The 18707-nt window shown below is 39.2% G+C and overlaps 1 long non-coding RNA gene across 4 annotated transcripts in view; it reads right to left on the bottom strand.

The window, feature by feature from the left end:
• The window catches only part of LOC109452868 (uncharacterized), a 68868-nt gene extending 50512 nt beyond the window's left edge, over positions 1–18356 (bottom strand). Inside the window, exons 1-3 of one of the 4 annotated variants that reach the window (XR_012493877.1) lie at positions 17987–18356; positions 17829–17875; positions 14340–14393 (exon numbers count right to left, since the gene is read on the bottom strand). This is a non-coding gene — a long non-coding RNA (uncharacterized LOC109452868). The remainder of the gene's footprint in view (positions 1–14339; positions 14394–17828; positions 17876–17986) is intronic. The other 3 variants (XR_012493878.1, XR_012493880.1, XR_012493879.1) reach the window with 3 other exon arrangements.
• Between the last annotated feature and the right edge of the window lie 351 nt (positions 18357–18707).

Genomic DNA, 18707 nt, shown 5'->3' with positions numbered 1-18707 from the left:
AAGCTGAGACTAATGCTGAGACCAAGGAAGTATGCACGGCAGAAATTCAGATGGGGCGCTGAGTAATAAATCAGAAGAAAGATACATGATTTTCCAGAACCAGACAGGTGAGTCAGAAGCCATAACATGGAACCAAAAAGCAGAAAGATGGACAAATGACCACAGTAAATAGTGGGTGAAACCAAAAAATTAATACTTCAAAATGTTGTGTTTTGTTTTTTAATGCTTTCAGTAACCTGGAGCCTTGGAAGTACAACTGCAATTATGGGGCTAGTGATAAGAGAGGCAATGAAAGTTCCTCCAAGTCACTTCTCCATCAATCATCCCCTTATCATGTCCAGGACAAAACTCAAAAATAAATAAATAAATAAATAAAATAAAATTCAGCTTTATTGAAGCATAATAATCTTAATTTACACATAGCCCCCACTTTCTTCCATCTCAATAAAATAAGCCACTATCCACTCAAGTCCTCCAGCAATGAGCCCTTCTTGATTCCTCTTTTCCTCACACGCCACCTGTCCATATCTAATCCACCAGCATGGCCTTTGACTGTTCTGAAATATGGTCTTATCCATCAATGTCTTGTCATCACCGAGGTAGTCCGAGCTACCCCATCTCCTGTTTAGACTACAGCAATAACGTCTTGACTGGCTTCCATCTTCTGCTCTGCCCCCTAAATTATATTCTCACAGCAACCAGAATGATCCTTTTGAAACATAAATAGAATCGCATCATTCCCGTCCAGTGGCTTCTAGTCCCTCTTAGAATAAAACCACGGCCTGTAATGTTCTTCAATATTTGGCCAGCCCCTTCTTTTCTGATCACATCTCAGCTCTGTTCCTGATCCACTACTCAGGCCTTCTTGTTGTTCCTCAGATATGTCAAGCTCTTCTGAAAACCATCGCGCTATCTCTTTCCTCTACTTGGAATCTCTTATTACTGATCTTTGCACAACTGTCTGTTTCACGTCACATAGGCCGCAGATTAAGCGGCACCTCCTGAGCCCACCTCTGAATATGCAATCTATAGCAACCACTCATCACTAAAGAGTGAGTTCACTTTGAGGCTCTGAGTACAATTTTTCTCAAATTTTTTCTTCCTGAGTTACTTTCGTGGTGGCGTCATTGTGCTGTTGTCATGGTGTATCGTCTTTTTTCTCCTAGTAGAGTACACTCCCAATGAAAGCAGTGACTTAAACTGTCTTGATTGTTACTGTATCCACAGTGCATAGAACAGATCTGAGTGCATAGTTGAAACTTTATTCTAACTTGGTAAGTAAATAAATGTGCAGATGACTGAATTCCTTTTTCTTACTGTGCCTATACTCTCTCCCTCTTGACTGTCTTCTTTCCATCAGCCTAAAGCCTTATTTAAGTCTCTTACATATTTAAAAAGAAAAATTCTTCCATTGATCTCCTCTAGCTTTTCTCCAACCTTCGTCATTCCTTGTTTAGACTGACGTTTTGAAAGTACCCTCTATAACTATTGTATATCCTTCTCTAGCTTCTGACCCTCCACTCCATGAAAACAGTGCCAGCCAAGGATACAAAAGACCTCCTAGTTGCCAAATCCAACGGCCATTTTCAGACCTTATCTGAGTGCCTGCACTACTACATCTGACAGGGCCTCCCTTGCCTCCTCCATTCTTGACCCCACTTGTTTCTTCTTTCTATGGTTACTCTCTGATTATTCCCTCTGTTCTCTTCTTAGAACAAGTCCTTTCACGTCCACACTGTTTTCATGCTCCTTCTTTCACCCCGCTACCATCTGTTCCTTATCAGATGGCTTTTGCACTTCCCTTCCCTCTCCCACTCAATAGTCCTGTGCCCAGGTCAGGTTGAATCCTTGGCTCCCTGCCTTTCCCTCTCTACCATCTCCTCTTGGCTGACTTCAACTCCTCCTAGGGCTTCAAATGTCCCCTAAGAATAGGTTTTTTTCTAAAAAAAAAAAATCTATACCTCTAGTCTACAACTCTCCCCCCACCCCCATATTCTTGGATATCCCACAATCACTTCAAACTCAGCATGTCCAAATCTGTAAGGTACTTACTAGAATTTCTCCCACTTTATAATAAGGAAAGCTGAGACTCAGAAGTTAGTTTACCTACGAGCACTTAACTAGGGAATGGTAGAGCCGGAATTTCAATACAATTCTCCAGAACTCCAAAGCCCTGGAGTCATTGTGTTACAACAGCTGAAAATAGTCAAAATGTCTTCCTGGAGAGTAGGTGGAATGGCCAAAAGATGAAATTGTATGCTGCAATCAGAAAAATGCTTAATGGGGAAATGCTCATGACATATATTAATTTTTTTAAAAGAGAGACAAAATTATATATAGTAAGATCCTAATCTGGGTCTTATCATTATGATTAAAATAGTGTCTGGAAAGAAAACGAAAAACACCAACTGCTATCTGTATGTGGTGGCATGATAATAGTTTAAATAATTATCTTTTTTTTTTTTTTTTTTTATCTACCAGCATGCATTCCTGCTCTCCACTGCTACCTCAATTTCCTTTTGGAAAATCGTCTCTTCCTCATGTGTGTATCTTGATGGGATCACAATTAAGTTTCCTTGCTCGTCATTAAGGAAGCGGAAAAAGGTCTCTCATGGTTCCTTGGCCAGATCTTTTCACTCACCAGCCCAGTCAGTGTAAGCCAAGGACCTATCATGCATCATAAGATGAGCGAATAAGACATTTTAGCTGAGTTACGTTGGGACAGAAAAATGTCAGATTCCATTCAATCCCACAGCGGAACCTGAACTAAGCAATCAAATTCCTCCTCCATTAATGCCTAGAGCTGCCCTTCTTGTTGTCCTATTTCTAAACTGGTTCTTTTGCCTCCTGTCAATTCTGGACGCTTCCTTATAGCCTTTCAATAAACTTTATTTTCTTGGCTAAATGAGGTCATGTTTGTTTCTGCCACTGAAAACCAAAGAACCCTAACCGAGGCATGTCTATATTTTCTATTTTCTGCAAAAATACATTTTGTCTTTGTGTTCAAAAATAGAGATAAAGGAAAATTAAAGACCTAGTAACAATAAAAACAGCAAAAGGTACTGGTGTGAAATATGTTTGACTCTAAGAAACCTGGGCTAAAGGTGGGGCTTGACCTCTGCTATTTCATCATTACTCCTAGTAAATCACCCACTCCATGTTGTCATTTCATAGTGACAGCAGATCAATAGTATTACCTTCCTATACAAACAGAAAATATTTTCATTTACATTTCTAAGTTTATGGTCAATGAGGGCCTACCAAAGCAAAACTTGGCTTATATTGGAAAAACAATACATTCATTTTTTTTCATTTGATAACATTTATTAAATGCTTCCTCTGTGCCATCCAATGGGTATACAAAAATGAATAATATCCCGTTTCTGTTCCTTAGGCGCTTCTCATTGTATAATGTGGCAAATGAATAGTATTAGGTTGGTGCAAAAGTAATTTCAGTTTAAAAGGTTAAAAATTGCAAAAACCGCAATTACATTTGCACCAACCTAAAAGATAAAGTACAATGCAACATGGTAAGTGCTACTACAGAGATATGAACAAAGGGCCCTGGGAACCTAGAAAATGAAAGAGATGAGCTGTCAGTTAAAAGAATCTAAATACTGGAAAGAAAATAACAAAGATCCATCACTGACAGTTTTAGCTAAAAAGCATGCTCTACCCAAGTATAAACATAGTTGCAAAGAGATCACTCCAGTAAGAAAGCGGGTAAAACATACTATTATCCTTTTAGTGGCAAAACCACATTAAAGGCTGTGATTTCCATTTCTTTTTTAAATGCATCTAATAGACTATCAATATAGTTATTATGTTAGTGTAAAATCCCTTTAAAACACATTGTAATATCCTTACCATCAACGTATTTTAATAAAATAAAACAATTCGCCTTTGGCAACTCCTCCTTCTAATCAACACTTCTAACCAAACCTTATTATAAAATTCATTCCCTATTTGCCCAGTATCAATGGTACTAAAAGACCACCTGGAACTCGCCACTGAAGAGTCCATCCGGATTCTGTTGCTATACCGCATTTTGGGCAGGATGGATAGATTTCTCCCAAATATATCTCCACATCAATTCTTACCTACTGTAGGTTTCTTGCTCTCAAGATATAACCTGATACCTGCCCCTGCCAGCGTGTTGACAGAGATAATGACTCACCGTGTCACTTCTTCCATGTAACATGTTTTCATTTGAAATGAAGCCTTCTGGAGACAATATATTAACCCAAAGAAAGAACGGTGATCACTAGTGAAAATGTTGACACTTACAGAACAAATAAACATCCCTATACCCTACTCCCAGAGATGCTAATTCAGTAGTTCTGATGTGAGGCCTTAGAAAAATGAGTGCATCTAGAGAAAAACATATATATTAAAAAAAAAAAAATCCTCCTACTTCAGAAGACACTGATCTTGGGAGAGAAGTTTGGATACCGAAGGAATGAGGACATAAATAGGCACTTCATTTTATGCCAATATAACCACATTAAGTTCCAAGCAAAAAAAGAACATACAAATGTAGGAGTTTGGGGACAGCCGCCATGTGGAGGTGCTTGTGTCTGGCGGCCTCCTACGTCCCCTGCCTCTGCCCTTCTGGAGTCACCTCTAGTCCTCACAGGAGGAATCATGACAGAGGATGAGCTTTGGAATCAAAAGCCCTGGATTGATAAGTGAACTCTGCCACTTACTACCATTGCTCGTGAGCAAGTTACTAAATGTCTCTAAACCTCAGTCTCCTCATCTAAACAATGACAATAGGAATTTCTTCCGAGCAGTGCTCTAGAACACATAGAAGTTGTTCAATAATTGGCAGCCACGAGTACATTTGGAGTCATGCTTTCACCAATAGGAGCAATACACCCAACCTTGCCCTTCCCCTAAAATAACATATGCGGAGTCGATGCTTGAATTGAAAGAGGTGTGTGTGGTCTCCCGCTCTCTGTCACCTCAGCTGTTCCAGAACTGGCACTACCACATGTCTACAGAATTATAGAAAATGTGGAAAGGTGCTGACCTCAAGTCTCATCACATTCACACCTCACCATTCTGTGCGGCCCATGGACATGAAGGGATATGTATGTGTGAGGAGATTTTAAGGAGAATGTTCATTTTTGTTTCCAAGTTCGTCCTGGACTCACTCTGGCAAGAACTCTAAGTACATCTGTTAGTTGTCTGCATTTTTAGAATTGGAAAACAGGGGGGCCCAGAGGATCTCAGAAACCACCCAGTGGGGCATTTCTCAAGGTTTGCTCTGTGGAGCACTGTAAAATCCCTAAAGATGTGGCCAGAAAGCTGCCTTTCTTAACAAGCCTAGGGGATTCCTAAACACTCTCAAGATTGAAAACCATTGGGGCGGCTGGTTTGCTCAGTGGTTAGAGTGTGATGCTCATAACACCAGGGTCACTGGTTCGATTCCCACATGGGCCAGTGAGCTGCGCCTTCCAAAACTAGATTGAAAACAATGACTTGACTTGGAGCTGTGCTGCGCCCCCCATAACTAGACTGAAAAACGACTTGACATGGAGCTGATGGGTCCTGGAAAAACACACTGTTCCCCAGTATTCCCCAATTTGGAAAAAAAAAAAAGATTGAAAACCACTGAGCTAGCCCCAGTGCCCCCATTTCAAAGTGAGGATATTAAGGCCTGAAGAAAGTGATATATCTAACTCATTCACCATTCACCCTGTGTCTTATCCTCAGCGCTATGGACATTTGGGACTGAGTAATGCTTCGTTTGTCATAGGATGTTTAGGAGCAGCCCTGGGCTCTACCAACTAGATGCCACTAGCAGCCCTGCAGCTGTGACAACCAAAAATGTCTCCAGACATAGTCAAACATCCCCTGGGGGGCAAAGTCACCCCTGATTGAGAACCTCTGTTTAAAGTCTCACTGATAATTAGAAGTGGAGGCAGGATAGCTCCCAAGTGTCATCATTCACAGCCCAGCAAGCTACTGGTATCTACTGGTTCCTCTTTCCCTGTAGGAAGCAGCAGGAGGGCAAGGGACACCCAGGCCACAAAGGTCATGGGGGAACAAAGCACAGGTTACAGCACTGCTCTTTCCCAGGAATGTGGGGCGTTACTCGGGCTTTGCCCAAGACTTACTAGTATGTAGTTAGTCATCTCTATTTCTATTTCTCCACCTACTTAAACAGTAATCTTCCAGGAGAACTGGCAGAATTCAGACTAGCAACATCTTGGAAACCCACACAGAAAGGTGCCATCCCAAAAGCTTTTTTAACAGACTGATTGAAAGGTAACCCTGTGTAGAAACCAAGAGTGGCGTGTTCTAAATTTAGCACTATGCCAGGAAGGGGAGTGGGTGAGGAGCAATGCAAAAGGAATCAGGAAATGTGGCTTCTGGTCCCAGCTCTTCCCAATTAGCTTCTGTGGCCTTTTGCAAATCACTTCAGCTTTCTGGTCTAGGAGTAGGTTCTTGTGAAATGATGGGATTAAAATAGGCCACTACATCTGGGCTTAGACTCACGCTGTGCCCTCTGCCTAAGAGGCCCTGTCGCTGGTGGTCAAAAATCCAAATGCTACCTTTCCTCCAAAACCCAGAGCTCAGTTATGACTCATTCTCTTTGGTGATAATGATGTGGTTATGTAGGAGAAAGCCCTTGTTCTTAAGAGATGCATGCCTAAGTATTTAGGAGTGATGTGCCATCATATCTGTAAGTTACTCTCAAATGGTTCTGAAAAATATGTTATATGTATACTATATGTACATGTCTACGTATGCATATTTTTTTATACATTGAGGGAAAGCAAATACCAAGATATTATTAAATGTTGAATACCACTGAAAAGCATATAGGTGTTCATTTAGTGATTCTTTCTATTTTTCTGTCCATTTTAAATTTTCAAAATCAAATGTTGGAGAGAAAACCGGTTCCCGTCCCATCTCCTCCACAAAGCCTTTCCTGAATTAGCTGCAATAATCCCTCTGAATTCCCACAGCACTTGTGTACTCTGTGTTTATCACTTTCTACCTTGTATTATAGTTATTCAAGCACTCTCATAGTGGGTTGTAAAATTGCTAACGCAATGCTCAGCTATGCAGGGAACATTTCTTCTAAAACTGCTCTTTATTTTGTCTACAATGTCTCTGTTCTTCCTCATAAGACTCCATGCTGCTGAAAGCAGGGGAAAAACTCAAAGTAAATTTTGGTCCAATCTTGTACTCTTCGATTGATCACAGAATTTAAACAGTTGGTTTAGGTAGCTCAGTCATGTTTGGATAGGGCCAGGCCCCAGACCTGCCTACTCCCTTTGTCCCCAGAATGTGCATTTGGGTGCAGGAGAACTGCCTGGGTTCAGGAGATGGCATGGGAAAGGGTCCCCGGGATCAATTTACAAAACTGGCTAGTGATATCATACCTGTCATGCAGACGTTTATTCTACACCTGGTAATCGGGTCCTGAGGAGTTTCTCAGTGTTAGGAGAATCAGTAACAGGAAGTTTCATCTCTGTGTCCTCTGAAGGGCCTGGATGGTGCTTAATACAGGTTTTTCACAAATATCAACATCCAAGTCTCTCTGGTCTGTGGCTTCTATATCCATGACGTGACTTCTGCTAGCATTACTCACAGAAATGTCACAAAGTGATAAATAATAATTTGATGTTAATAACAGCTAATGTACTGGGTGCCCAGTATGTGCCAGGCACTGTGCCAAGCTTTTTGTATGTAATGTTTTATGTAATGTTCACAATAACCAGATGAGTTAGTACTGTAATTATCTTATAATAAGGACGACCATTGGTCTCTTCATCGCCTAATTACTGAATGAGCCTTTTTTCTAACTTTCAACAGCGTCCAATACTACTACTGAGTGCCATGCTGTGTTTGAAACTCCCATTTTGTGACCTCCCAATGTACTCACCCAACTGCGACTCTTCTCTAACCCTGTCATTGAACTTTCTGTCTCCCGTAAATACTGTAAATGCTCTGACCTGCGTGTCTTTTTAAATCACCTTTTTCATTTCCTCCCATCTCCTCTAGGTCCCTTCAGAATGTATGTTTTAAGGACCAACTTTCATTCAATCATTCAACACACTTTTATTGAGCACTTACTTTGTGCTCAAATCCATTGTTCTTGGTTCTAGAAAGACAATGCCAAGAAAAAGAAAAGCAAATACAATCCCTACCATCATGAAATTTGCAATCTAGTGACTGTCTATGCTTCGATCTTGCCTGTTATTCAATCAAGAACCCATCTTCCTTGCACCCCCTTTCAAATATGCACAGTCTCTGTACTGCTCCTTTGACATGTCTCAAGTACAGCTCTGTCTGATTAAGTACCCTAGCCAGGGATTTGTTTACTGAGGATAACGGTAATGATAGGTAGCATCAGTAGTTCTCACTGATTGAACATCTCCTCTACACCAGACTCTCATGCTACTTACACTGTCCCTAGTTCTCACACTGACATTGCCTGAAAAGGGTAATGTTTTTTATTTTTGCTAATGAAGTCCTTGAAGCCCAGAGACAATAAGGAACATGCCCAAGGCCACCAAATTAATAAATGACACTATCAGCTGCGATCCCAGGTCCCCTGGCTCTCAAGGCTTTCCCCACAACACACCAAGCTGCCAGACATCTTTGTCGCATTCATGCACTGAGGTGATGAACAGTCAGTAAGCAGTGAGGCAGGGTAATGTGAGACAAAGAACATGGTTTTGGAAGTGGACATTCAATTTCCAGCTTGACCACTTACTGGTTATGTGACTTTGGACAAATTCATGAACCTCTTTGTACCTTAGTATTCTTATTTTTTAAATCACCATTGTAAAATAAATAAGTAAGTAAATAAATGAAGCAAGCCACTCATCTCACAGGGTTGCTTCAAGAAGTAAATGAATGGTAAATACCTGGAAAAGCAGCAGGTGTGTAATAAACATTCAGTCCTTTGCCCTTTGTCAATGCAGATCACTTAAAAGTTTGTCATCTGCCTTATTGTTGCAGATATAAGTTCCTAAGTTTGATACTAAGGAACACCTGAGAAGGTCCTTTCAAAGACCTGCAAGTATATTAAAGAGGCAGCTACCTGCCAGAGACAAAGACAGTACAGTTGAGAGGAAACAGAAAACCAATCTAGAAACCAGGCAATGGGAGGTCGTGTGGTTCCTTTTGTTAAGAAAGCTTTTCCAAGGCAGAGCCCTTGAAGCTTTTGTGTGTCAAAAGCATTTAAAATGCTTTCCTCAGATGCACTCACGGTATTGCTTCTGTGGCAAAGAAAGCGTGGTCTCATCAAAATGCTATTGATTTTTTCAGAAGAAATCTAGAGACCTCATTAATGGAAACTTACAAGCAAGCACAAAAGCCCACTCTTTTTTCTATAAGCTGGCCACCCTCTCCAGGACCTAACATAGTTAATAAACTAAGTTTTCACACTTATTAAATTCTTACTAAGCACTCTGAGAGACCTCATACACCTATCACTTCATTAATCCTTTAAAGAAAAAGCTCTGTGAGGTAGAGATTATTATTTTGTTGTGTCACAAGCAGGAACACAGAAGCTCAGAGAGATCAAGTATCTTGCACAAGATCACACAGCTAAAAATTTTTTGGTGACATTTGAGCTGATTCATTTATTACTTCAAAAAATACTTATTGAATGAGTACTATGTGCCAGGTCTATATTATTCTACATCTAATATTCTTTTCACTATCTAACTCTTCTTAGTAAAATAAATGATATATTCCCTACCATTTATAATGTTCTCTCAAGAAGTGAAAGAAGTTTGGCCAGAGCATGAGATCTTCGTAGTTCAGAAAAGATAATCAGGCTGATTGACTTGCCCAGGCAAGTGTCCACATGCCTCAGCATTGCTTCCTGTGTGTTGTTCTCAAAGCTGAATTCTTAAAATGAATGGCCCTCTACAGCCAGAAGTACCATTATCTGACAAGTATATATAAGTATCTGTGCTTGACTACTTAGAAAACTTTATGAGGATGATACACTTCAGAACTTTCATTTGAAAGTGAAAAGAGGTAAAGATCATTGCATACAACTCACTAAAGTGGGAAAATACAATTGTAATAGTGCCTGGCATTTATATAGGGCATGATCCTTTTCTGTGTACTGTAACATAAATGATGCTATGTTAACCCCATACCAATCCTGTGAGCTTCAAAAGGTGACAATTCTTGTACCCATTCCTGAGGAAACTAAGGTTCAAGTTGTAAAAGTCCCTGACACTTTATAAATGATACTTCATATCACTATTTAATGGCAGAACCAGGATTTGAACTTAGGCTCTTTCTGCTCTTTCTAGTAGGCATTCTGCATTGGTCAGGGTGAGCTAGGTAATACCGCAGTAACAAACGGCTTTCAGATCTCAGGAACTCACAATAACAGAGCTTGATTTCTGGCTCATGTCCCATGGCAGCTGTGACTTTGATCAACTTTGTGTTTACAGCAGGACCCAGCTGACAAGGCAGCCTCTATCTGGAACATAGCCAGCCAGGTGACAGAGTGAAAGTCAGAATGATGGACCCCACATCGGCTCTAAACGCGTCTGATAGAAAGTGACTGTCATTCTCAGTTCACTGGCCAAAGCAAGTCACGTGGCCTTCTTTGTCCACATACAACATAGCAGAGACGTATCATCCTTCCACAGGGAGGGGCCCCAAATAGGAGAAAAACGTTTCCGTTTACAGTAGGGTAGGAATGTATAAAGTAACTCTATGACTCCTTTCCTTGTACCATGAAGTCATTCTCTAATGAACGTGGTACCAATGAAGAATGATTTCAGATATAATCAGCCAAGCAATCAACTTAAACGATGTAAAAATTGAATAATTAAATGAATTTAATATTTAAAAAAGCAACAATTATAAAATAGGCCTATTGAGCATGAAACCTCCTGCATTTGCAAAGAAAGCAACTTTTGCTCTAGGAATAACTTTCCATTTCTGGCAAAAGAATTGGATAACAACACTGACTGAAGTTATCCTGTGAATGGGTGTCAGGATGAGTAAACGTTGGCAGAAACCCCCTTTGCCACGTGACTTCAAAACACATACCAGTCAGTTGCTACCAGCTGTGCTGAGTAGGAAAAAAAGAAAAAACACACTCATACACTGTCTCTCCCTGAAGCAAAAATCCCCTGCTGAAATCACCTCCTCCTAGAATGTAAGGCACAAGTGAATTCTTACACATGTTCAAGCCCAAAGCCCCAACCCTGGAAAGTCCTCTTGGCAAAGCCTTTTAAACGAAGTTCAGAGGAAGACAGAAGCAGGACATGAAACAGAGATGAGCCAGTCACAGAATCTTGCCGTCCCTTAAACCAGCTGGCAGCTTTAAACAAAAAAAAAAGGAGTATTTAGCAAGAGTTTAAAGTAGCTGATTTCTAATGTTGGCTGACTTATAATGTCCCTTACAATTATGATTCTATAAATATCTGTGATGAGAAGGAGCAAATCTATTTTCTTATTTAAGTACAGAAAAGGAAAAAAGGGTATGCTTAATAGAATAAAATTTCACGTGGAATGACACACACACACACACACACACACACAATCCTATAAAGTTGTCTTAGGTTAGGCAATCTGCATAATAAGAACTATGTTCCTTAAAACTTTTTGGCGTTGAGTCAAGATTTGATTTGTAGAAATGACACTTCTCCAATACTTCTTTAAGAGCAGTGAGGGGGAAGAGGAATGAAATGAATTAGAGCTCTACCTTGGACTTTTTATAAAGGTCATCAAAGGGAAACCCCCCAAAAAATATCACTGACCTTTAGTCACTTATGAGTATGAGACATGTTGTCATAGGATAAAGGAGAACCATTATGACATGTCACATTTTAGATTAACTAACTAAATTATTATGTCTTGCTTTTTATCCCCCATGACTTTAAATAGAATTCAAGTTGAAATGAACCTAGATTATTAGTGTATGTTTCTAAGTACCTCTAATTGTGCTTTTCTGAAATGCTCTGTAATTTTACTGGCATAATTGTTGCTAGCAATTATTCAAAACTGATATTCAAATTTGAATGTAGCTATAGGTAAAGTTGGGTCTCAGATACCAAGATGCCAAATAGCATACTTGAGTAAAAGAAATTAAGAAAAAAAAGGGATATATTAACTCTTTCTTATCTTCTCTAACAACCAGCTTGGTCGCCTGCTGCTTCTCTAGCCACTTTTTACAGAATGGGTAAGTGGGAGGAGATGTGTGAAACCTTTCGAGTGTAACTGAACATGAAGAAACTTCTCTAATGGTGAATGAGGTAGACAGTACAAGAGAAACGTCCATGAGAAAAGATTGCAGTTCCTTTTGAGAAGAGAATGTGAATTACAATGTCACCGGATTAAAATGTTTGATAGGAAGGGTTTTGGATTGATGGGGGCTTGAACATAGCTTTCTCCACAACTAATTCAAATTTATCTTTGACTCCTCAATCAAATGGTTGATGGGGCCTGCAGGTAGTAATAGAAGTCAGTAAAACTATATAAAGACTCAATAATTATATATACATATGTAAGAACATATGGTTATATACACATATACATATATATGGATATATATCCATACACATACATATATGGAGGTAAATAAACACATTTTATACACACACACATACCATACATACCCATTATATATGTATATATACTGTGTTTCCCCAAAAATAAAACTTAGCAGGACAATCAACTCTAATGCATCTTTTGGAGCAAAAATTAATATAAGACCCGGTCTTATTTTACTATAATATAAGAATGGGTCATAATATAATATAATATAATATAATACACCGGGTCTTATATTAATTTTTGCTCCAAAAGATGCATTAGAGCTGACTGTCCGGCTAGGTCTTATATTGGGGGAAACACAGTATATATACACACATACATACATACACACATACGTATATGGATATATACTCATGTGTATCTGAATACATATGTGCACACATTCGTATATGTATTTAATTGTTTATGACAGTTATTCAACAGTAGTGTTTTAAAAATTGAACCCCAATCTTATGCCATCCACAAAAATAAATACTTCTTGGATTAAAGACAACTGTAAAAAAAGTAGTTTCAAAAAAATCTAGCATATTATATATATATATATATATATATATATATATATATATATATATATATATATATATAAGTTGCAGGTGGAAGGAGCCTTTCTTGACCAATGAATTTCTTGACAAAATGCAGAAGATATTAAAAAAAAAGATAGACATATTTGATCATATAAGAATTTAAAATCTTTTGGCAAAAGAAAATTCCATAACAAGGTCAGTAGATAAATAGGTTCAGAAATACATATGCCATAAATGATAATATTTTGTTTTGCTTTGTTTTTACAAATCAACAAAAACAGACAAACTCATGGAAAAATCAATAAAGAATCAGAATAGATAATTCACAGAAGAACAAATCCAAATGACAAACAAGCAAATGAAAATATGCTCACAATAAATCATGGTCAGGGAAATGCAAAGTAAAGTAACAATGATGTATCTTTTTATATCCATCAGACTGGCAAAAGTTGAAATAATCCATAACTTCTATTGGTGATAGGTATGTGGAGAAATGGGTACTCGTACATTGCTGAGAAAAACTTAAGTCTTAAAACCATTTTGGCAAGCCATTTAGCAGCACATATAAAAAATTAAACATATATGTGCTATTCAACATTGCAATCTCTCTGCTTGACACCTCCCAGATCCCCAGTGCACAAGGGCCTTTGTGAAAGGACACTTAATGTTGGAGTGTTTCTAGTGGCAAGAAATGGAGAGGAGGCTAGCGATCAAAGTAAATGCTAATCAGTGAGAACGTCTAAACAGATTAGAGCTCATCCACAACACGGATTATTATGCAGCCATTCCAAAAAATGAGTTACAGCTGAATAGCTGCTTTTGAGGGATTTTTTTAATACAGTTACACTTCAAGTTTAAAAAAGTAACAATAATAATGAGAAGAAAATGTGCATTATTCAATACTCATAAAATGAACAATAACCAAACCTCCCCCATACATAGGTATAAGTGAAAAATGTGTATATATAATCATACGAGCAAGGGGAGAAATGTGGAATTATATGTCAGGTCACTACCAGTAGTTCAATGGCAGGGAGGGGTACAGAGGGGACGCAAAGGAGAAAAGAAAGGGAAGATGAATATAAAGAAAAAAAACAAGATTTCTCTAAATAGCAGACAAATAGGTATGTGAAATAATGTGTGTGCGTTTATGCAGAATTATACATATATGTATACAAAAAGAATGAAAATCTATTCCAAAAGCAAGCTCAAAACAATATTAATAATAACAAAATATCTAATTATTTATTGAGCACTTACTATTGATGGACTCTGTCCTAAGCATGTATTGACTCATTAATCTTCACAACAATCCTGCAATGGGGATACGAATATCTTTATTTTCAACAAGAGTCCAACTTATTCCTCCATAACTTTTGAAAAATTTAAATGAAACCAATCATCTCATTTGCTTCTTTGGCGATCTTGGTTTGTTTTGTTTAGTGCCTGGATTTGGAGGATGGTCTTTAACAGGATACCGTAAATAAACCTGTGTCTGCCCAACAAGTCAAGGTTGGTGTAAGTCATTTAAATCAAGGGCAACTGTCTTCAGAATTAGCTTCTTCTGTCATTCATTTGTTTAACAAGGGCCCACTGAACCACTGCCACACAGTTCACACCCTCAGAATGTGTTGGTGGCCACGGTAGCCTGAGTGTTTGAATGCACATTGCCCTTGCGCATTTTGACCTCTCATTCTGAAACTGGGTGGGAAAAATTATCCGCCCTTACTCTGACAACATCATGGGGCAGGATTCCCATCCTTCTTGAGAAAAGGGCAGCTTCCAAGGACATAGCAACTCTAACTGATCCAAACTGATGAGTGGAACTGAATAATGAAAATGACCAGACCACAGAAGCAGCCTGTACTTAGCAGCCCTCCACTGGCTCATAGCACATCGTTTCTTCACCAGTGTTTTAAAGAGAAGTTAGAGGTTGCTAGGTTTTTCTTCTATTTTCATATCTAACATAAGCATTCGTTACTCTCCAGTCTTCATGAAAAGATGGCAAGCACCAGAACACCAAAAACAAAGTTATTTATGCTCAAACACCACCCTTTCCTATTCCATGTGTCTACACTGTCTTCCCAAACCCACAGTGTCACTCCTTAGTAAGATCAAGGTGTTAAAATAGAGATTGTGATTCAGAGAAGGCTGCAGAAAAGTCACTAGTGAATTTATTGAGTCAGTAAATATGGCTGGAAAGACCCAGAGCACTGGTCTACTTTTCTAAATTTGGATCCTCAATGAAATCTTGAATCTGTGAATAATACACTTATGAGGAAAGCACTTTGGTGTCTCACAGCTCTGTCTGTCCAAAAGCCAAGATGTACAATCACACATGTGGATTTTTTGCAGGCCCCTGGCTTTCCCTTCTCATCCTTGCTTTGGCTGCCTCTCACAATATTTTTGGCAAGGAACACTCTGGAGAGGTCTGGAAAAGTTTCCATCCAGTCACTGCCTGTGGTTCATTATTAGCAGCTCTGGTAATAGCTGTTGGTGACTCCTTTGGAAAGAACTATCTGAAAAGAGGTTTTGAGTTTAACCATAGTGTTCATTTGTTTGGGGATTTCAGGAACCCTGTCCTCCAAATGCTAAGATTATATGGACAAACGTGAAGCACCAAACTAGGAAACGATGTCTAGTCCCTTCTCTGGGACTAATTAGCAGAGTGATCCTGGTCAAAGGAGGGAAGGTAACTGACAATGTGACACATTAGAAACTCAAACACTGCTCTCTCACTTAATCCCCATAATAGCTGATAACCTACATATTAATATCTCTTTTTCACAAAATGAGAGACTTGAACCCCAAGTCCCTTAACTTTGCATTAAACCATACAGCCTAATGCCATTTAATTTACCCGTTTCAGGGTCCTTACCCAAGAAAGCAAGAAGGTTGAATTGGTTGCTCTTAAAAAGGTCTTTTTAACTCTATAACCCCTTGAATCAGTTGACCTAGCAGGCAATAAACAATTTCTTTCTTATAATTTCCACATAGCTTTTCCATTGCCAGCCTTGATTTCCCCGTAAACTTTGGGGGGAAATAAACAGAATTGCATTCTGCACTTACAGAAGCTAAAATAGCAGTGCAGTCATTAGTTGTCAATATAAGATGGCCTATTTTCTGCTGAAGCTATTGCTTCACCCTTGTTTATGTTACTCAGTTCTGTCAGTTTAGAGCACATTAAAAAGCAGAACTGGGTTGGCTGTTTTACGTTGGTGGTGAACTTTGTGCCTCAACGGTATTGCAACTCCAAAGTTTACTCAACTCCACCTGGCAGTTCAGCTCCTTGAGATAAAGTGGTTTTCTCTGGGGGAAACCAGTAGCAGTTTATCTCTTTGCTCTGCTGCTGACATACAGTTGGTTGGACATCTAATATAGACACTCATCTGCTAGTGGACGGTAATTAAAAAATAAAAATAAAAAACAAGTGGAACATGAAAGAAGTACTACCATGTAAGAGAAATTAAAATCAATACCTTCTTTAAGTAGCCTGGTTTAGGACCCAGGTAAGGACTTCTGGAAACTACTCTGTGTGTGTGTGTGTGTGTGTGTGTGTGTGTGTGTGTGTGTGTGTCTGCATGTGCATGCATGTGTGTGCTTTAGGGTTCTGTAGATGTGTTCATGAAAGGGGGATGGCAAACAGAGTGAAAAGATTTTGGAAAAATAGCTAGAGAGGACCCCCCGCCCAAAGCAATTCCTATTTTCTACACTCCTAAGTACTATAAGCTTTGGATCAATTTCTCATGCTTGAAATGGAAAGTTTCATTTTGTTAATCTTTTCCAAAATTGTCCGTAGTCATACTCTTGGAGAAAATTATACTGAGGGGAAAAAAGTAATAAAAAAATGTTTATATAAGAAAACAACACAATGTCAGACATGTGGCAGAGAGCAGCCTATATGCATTGGTGGTTTGATGGAAACGCTAAGCAACCAAAAACATTCACGTTGCGGTCTATACAACTAACCATCCTGAAACCTCCATGTTCAAGTTTGCTACAGAAAAAGACAAGGGGCTGTTCCGGCTCCAGCTAATCCCAGAGCTGTGCGCTGAGTTGTTTCCCCTCAGAATATGTTGAAGCCCATCATCTGTGAGTGTGACATTATTTGGAAATAGGGTCTTTGCAGATGACCAAGATGAGGTCATTGGGACGGGCCCCAATCCAATATGCCCGTGTCCTTATAAAAGGGGGGGGGAATTGGACACAGAGGCAGACATGCACACCAAGAGAATGGGGACACGAAGGCAAAAATCAGGGTGGTGCATCTACAAGCCAAGGGATGCCGAAGACTGCCAACAAATCCTCAGACACCAGGAGCCCAGAATGGAACAAATTCTTCCTCACGGCCCTTAGAAGGAACCAACCCCGTTGACACTTTCACCTTGGACTTCTGTCTTCAGATCTGTGGCACAATAAATGTATATTGTTTAAGCCACCCACTTTGCCATACTTTGTTATGGCAGCCCTAGCAAATGAATACACTTAGGTTTTCTCAAGTTCACCTCCTACAACCATACGTCTTAACTCTCGCCACTTTATTTACACAGCATCTCCAAAGGAGAGAGAAGAAACATTTGAGAGTTAGGTTTCCCCCCTATTTTCCTCTCCTCCTTGAATTCTATTTTTTCTAATTTGCAGACAGGTTTCCTTGAGAAGTTGGATAATATTATTATTATCCAACATAATAATAAGTGGCTAATTCTATCCAAGGGCCAAATAGAAAGAAAAACAAGAAAAAAAACTGACCTGGGAAATTTTCTCCCCAAAAGGCTTGTTCCTGGATAATCCAACAGCTGTTGAAGAAAGTGAGAGCAGATTAAGGAGTTTCCTCTAAAGGGTCCTTCAGTTCAAAATGAATATCAAATAAACTAATTCGATTCAGATATTCTGTTTTGGATACGCACTTGCAGCACTGTTTTCAGCAGCTGACTTGGGGCACGCATTGGTTTCCCTGTTTTGTTGCTGAAAGTATCCTAGAGAATAGTAAGGGGATCCTGATATACTTGGAATTAGGTTGGAGTTAGCTGCTGCTTAAAGGACCAGCCAGAGGACTGGCATTTGGAAGATACATTTTAGCATTAATTTAGGAAGGTGGGTGGGTTCCAGCAGCCAAGAGGTGAACAGATTGCAGTGCATGTTGGGAGTTCCTGGCAAGGAGTCAGTCACTAGAAGGGGTGGTTGAATAAAACGCTTTTGTGTCCCGGTTGTAGGAGGAACCAGAAGCTGCAACTATATTTAACATCTTCTAACACAAAATTTATTAAAGAGGCACAAATTTGATTATAAACAAATGAGATTATTTTTTATATCTCTGCTCAGTTTCCTCAGACAAATTTCCTGTAAGAGTTGAGCCTCTTAAATCACTACTATTAGTGACTAGGAGGTTTAAATAGAACAGTTTGGCTTTGATTTACCCATATCAATAAGCTTTGAAAAGATGGCAGAAATCTAAGAAAATATCCAAAGACAGAGATTTGTTCCTTTCTAGTCCTGACACAAGTCACAGGAAAAAAGAAAAAAATGTGGTGGAGAATTTTAATCAAAGGTTAGGATCTTGGTCTGTCAGAAAGAACACCAGAGGATCTCAATTGTTCTGGAAAGAAGAAACTGTTACTCTTTGTGATG

This window comes from Rhinolophus sinicus, linkage group LG02, assembly GCF_036562045.2.
Source record: "Rhinolophus sinicus isolate RSC01 linkage group LG02, ASM3656204v1, whole genome shotgun sequence".
NCBI lineage: Eukaryota > Metazoa > Chordata > Mammalia > Chiroptera > Rhinolophidae > Rhinolophus > Rhinolophus sinicus.
The sequence above is the reverse complement of the archived record's forward strand: the minus strand, read 5'-3'. Positions and strand labels throughout refer to the sequence as shown.